Genomic DNA, 5,539 nt, shown 5'->3' with positions numbered 1-5,539 from the left:
AAATATGTGAATTAATTTAAATTTAAATAGTAATACACTTCTTATTATATTTGTTTGAAATATAAAATATTTTTTCGTAATAAGATTGCCCTAGAATAGAGAGTAAATAATCCAGGACTTAAGAAAGTCGCTTCATAATCTTTCCCTATTCACTCCCAATTCCACCTTCTCAGAAACATTCCTTCTCTTCCAATTTATGTATCTTGTTTATTTTATTTTTCCATTATTCCAAATTTAATTTATTTCCTTCATTCTACTGTTTGGATCTCGAGAAATATTTTTCTCTACCAGTTTATATATTCAGATTTCATTTATTTCTTCCTCCAGAAATTGTTTTTGTTTTATACAGCAAACAGAATACATTACCATACAAGTCACAATTTAATAAATCTACTTTTACAGAATTTGATAAATTCTGCAGACTAAGTATGTTTAATTTATTTTGTAAATAAAAAAAAATGTAATTTAAATATTAGACATTACTTAAATAATAAAACAATTAATAAAGTTTAAAATATTAATATTTTTTAGAATGGATCGCTACTGTTTTGTTGAAATAACTACTCAATTTCCTCTTGTTAAATAATCATTGCGAAAAAAAAATCAATTTTTAATATCGACATCATCTTAACTTTTTGCTCTAACCATTTTTAAAAAAATATTTTTTTAACCCAAAATAGGTTAGTTACGACTGTTTTTAAAAATGAAAAAATTATCACTTATTTAGCGTTTTATATCCCATTTTATTAACAAATATTTTTGTATTATTGTATATTTAGTATTCAGACTGATATAGTAGAATTGAGTTTGAACAGACGTCATTGTATGAAGTATTGTCGGCATCGAACCTTCGGTTTCTCTAGGCCTTTATTTAATTTATTAATTTTTTTGTTTTAATTTATATAGGATTCTTTTGTTATGTTATGGATTTTTTCTCTATTTATTATAACCATATTTTTTATATAAGTGTTTTAACAACTATTAAGGGTTAACTATTCAGATGAGGAGTTTTTTTACTACTTTTTTAAAATTTAATTTAATCAAGTGATAATTATAATTGATTTATTATCCGATTATTGTGTGATTTAAATAACGATATTTAATTCACTCAGTTAAAGATCTGGTAATATTTTTTTTTTATAAGCGTAACCTTTGTTACATTATGTATTTTTTTCATCTTCGTTTTTATTTTAAATATTAGGATTTTACCAGTCTAAGGCGTTCATTTATTAGTTTTGTACTGTTTTCAATTTCCTTTATTTATATATCTTTGAATGATTCTCATATTTTCTGTATTGTACCCATAAAAAGGCACGAAATTATGTGCTAAAACTTAAATGTTCACTAAATTTTGATTGTACCTCTGGAATTTCTCAGATAAGTTATTATGATGAAATATTCAATTAAAATTAATTATTATTTTTAAACTATTTTTTCTTTTATTAGTTGTAAAAAAAAATGTATTAATAATAACACTTATAAGAATAATAGTATATTACATATTTAAAATAATTTCATTAAATATTTTTTGATTCTCTATTATTTTTATCTTTGATTTAAGTTTAATTAAAAATAAATTTTTTTTTCACTCATTTTTGTATAATGGTGTATAACTTTGCTAGTCATCAACACTATTTATTTATTTTTTAAATAAATTTTTATGCTTATATTTGTAGTTATTTTAATTATAATCATGTTAATAATACATGTTCTGTACTTATAATTCTTCTTAATTCTAATTCTCTATGCATTAGAAATCAATAGCTTAGAGGAGATTTTATGTAAAATAAAAAAAAAAAATAACATGTAAAAATATTGTAATATTCTGACATAGAAATGTGTAACTTGCCCTGCAAGTACTCGAACTCGACAGCTGCAATGTGGGGAAGTGCGTGCTTATTCAATGCAACGCTAGCAGAAATAATATTCACAAAACAGGTCAGGGCAGTTGCATCTCTGCAGGCCCAACATTCAATATGCAATACGCTCTGTGCAATGAACAACTCACGTTATAACAGACTTATCTCTTATAAATAAACTAAGTATTATTAAAAAAAATTATATTCTCAATGATCACTATTGATTAATAATTAGCTAATTCTTTAATAGGTAATTTAAGAAAATTAATTGAAAAAAATTGTACTTATAACAATATTTTAATGACTATTCAGATGCCCTGTGAAGATATTGAATAGAAGAGGAAGCAGTGAGAAACCTTGTTTCAAACCTTATTTTATGAAAGCTATATTTAACAAATCATAGATTATAGATAATGCTCTTCGATAATCCTCATATTGAAAGATACGAAGTCTGTAACTTTTTTCTAATATGTTTCTTACAAAAGAATTGGCTCCCATAAGTAAAATGTTTACTTCTTAAAACTACTTAGATCCTGATAGAGGACAAAAATACCATTATTTTTTTAAATATTAAAATTCTTTTGGCTATTTTATAAAACAATTTCAATTTTTAAAGCGAAAATAATCGCTTAAAATTTATTTTAAAACGATAAAAAAAATTTATTATTGTTAGTTACTACTTTTTTCTTATATAATTAATAGGACTCTTATTAAAAAAAATATTTAATTTAACATTAATAATTCAGACTTTTTTTTTGCTTTATTGACAAATAAAAGAAAAAGAAAAATGATACAAAATTAATTTCATAAAGAAATTTTATTGAGTTATATTTATACGTGTAAAATGAGTAAGTAATATTTGTAACATTGTATTCTTAAAGTGCTCATGTGTAAGAAAACTTTGTAACAATGCAGAGAAAAAAATAATGTTCTCAGAATCGAAAATTGTCTCCAAAAAATAAAATTATTAATTTTGAAATTGTATTACTCATTAACGTTTTTATATTTAATTATTTGTAATAGTTGTTATTTCAACGAACTTTATTTATGACGTTTTCAAAATACAGCATAATATAATATGGGTTTATTTTAATGAAGAAACTAATTAATGCTTATACATAGACTGATAAAATCAATCCAGTTTTATCAAAGATATGCTAACAATTGAAGAAAAAAAAATTTTTTTTCTTCTTCCATTGAGAAAGTTTGAAAAAAAAAGATAGTTTAATTACAGTTGTGCCTTTGGAAAAGCTTACGAAAAGTTCCAAACTCGATAAATGAAAATCTGTTTCATCCTCGTTAGCTAAGATTGGAGAAAAACTTTTTCCTCTTTCAGATATATTATTTAAAAGAGTCTTGATTATTGAATAATGCAACTTTCTCCTTCTAATCATTCCATGATTGAATTGTCAATTATCTAACCCAAAATTCGGTATGGAGTATTTTTTTTTCCTAAATATTCAAATAATATATTTTTTTAAGATGTTTATAGATGATAATTTATTATTTTTTTACGGTCAATACAATACTGGGATGAATAATAATAATAATAAATAAATAATAATGATAATAATAAATAATAATGAATAATAATCTTTCCACTTGATTTTTTTTTTTTTAGTCACTAAAAGAGAATTGATCTTGTAAGGAAAACAAATATCTATATTAAAAATTTAATAATTCACGACCATTAATATCAACATGCTATTTGCGAACATTCAGATATTTTATTTCTGAAATAAATAAAAAAAAAAATTATCATATTTGTAACTGGGTGTCTCTTTCTCCTAAACATGAAAATCAATTGAAAACTGAAATTCAAACAGTAATTGGGTGTTGGAAAAAAAATTGAACAGGACTCAAAACAAAATTCTCCCATAATTCTCATGAATGTAACCTCTGGTTCAAGAACATGTTTAAAGTGAGAAGACTGTTACAATATTATGTACAATGTAATAGAGAGAGAAATATAATAGAAAGAACATAACAGAAAGATGAGACCCTATAAAAAATAAATAAACTGCAACTGAAAAGAAAAAAATAAGGAAACAAATAAAAAATGACACAATGTTTTTTCTCATTTGCTTGTCGTTCCACACATTAACATATATATTTGCAACCTTAATTGTTTAACACTTATGATGTTTGAGTGTTACCGTCCTCGAATTTTATTCGATGGCGTTGAGAGTGGATACCAATGAATAATTAAGTATTAATTTACGCCTAATCAAATTAACGTCTATAATGTAACCGGAATGTCGATTGGGATCCTCGTGCAGTAAATCGAGTTTGGATAATCGATTATCTCTAATGAGCCGGTGCCCTTAATAATCCTCTCATGGCTATCGAATTAATTCCACCCTCGTCATTATTATATCCCATACTCATTAGAATAACTGGAATATTGTTCCTTTATATGTGTATATATATATATATTTTTTTTTTTTCAAGTCGCTTCTTAATATAATATTATATATGTCTTCAAGTTTAATAATAATAAACCCGAAGGTTCGATGCCGATAATACTAATCGTTCTCTATATACATATGTCCTGTGACGCCCCTCCAAACCCAAATCTACTAAATTAATCTTAACGCAATCCTCCCACTCACGTTTCGGTCAACCCTGCTTTGGTTTACCAGTCAGTTCAGTTTTATAAAACATTTTAGGCCTTAAAATCAATTTGGGCGCCAAAAAAAATAAAAAGATTTTTTAAACCTCAATTTAATTTGATAGTGACAGAACTTACCAACAGCTAAGAATACAACAGTTTAACAAAATATAACAAAGCCGTGTACTGATGAATGTGATCGGAAATGTCTGGCGTTCTTGGCTTTTTCTGATTCATTTTTCTGTCTAATTTTAAATTTTAATAAAAACGTTGCTGTGATATTCCAATAATGTAATATCCTTAAATATGTATTTTTATATTGGCTGTTCGCGTACACGTAAAGCATTTTGCGAAACCTGGATGTTGTGACTCAGTGGACCTCAAACCGTGTATTTACATCGAAAACTCGAACCGGAAATTTTTCATGATCGCTATACTCAAGTATATATTCCATATATATGTTTTTGAAAGTAAAAATTTATTTATCCTCGTTTGCATCTCCACGCACTTCTCTTATCTGTGATAGGTGTAAATAGAGAGTTTGAAGTTAAATAACAATTTTATAAATCATCTTTACCTTTCATGGTAAAGTAAAATTGAACTGAACCAATCCTTCCCAGCAATCCCACCATTATGAAACAATCGCCTTAATGGGCCGACTCAATTCCACTTCTCGGAATTTAAGGTTGTTTTTCTTAAACCGCTAACGACTCAAGAAAAAAAAAGATTCCCGCTCTTGGGATAATCTCGCTTTGAAGGGAAAGAGGGATCAGATAAACAAGAACCAAATACAACTGTAATTGAGTGATAGGAACTTGGAGGTGTTTCTCACTCCATTTATTTAGAGTTAATCGTTAACATTCAACAGGTTTTCATGCTTCAGATTTTTGTTTAACCTTAAAATCAACCAATATGGGCGCCAAAAAAATAAATTGATTTTTTAAAGCTCAATTTCATACATATACTAAGCATATATATATATATATATATATATATATATACTGATATGCATGCTTATAGATTATTTATTAATATTTTTAAAAATTCCAATAATATTTATGTCAAAATT

This window comes from Halyomorpha halys, unplaced genomic scaffold, assembly GCF_000696795.3.
Source record: "Halyomorpha halys isolate HHAL.00 unplaced genomic scaffold, Hhal_1.1 Scaffold314.1, whole genome shotgun sequence".
NCBI lineage: Eukaryota > Metazoa > Arthropoda > Insecta > Hemiptera > Pentatomidae > Halyomorpha > Halyomorpha halys.
Note: the sequence above shows the minus strand (reverse complement) of the source record.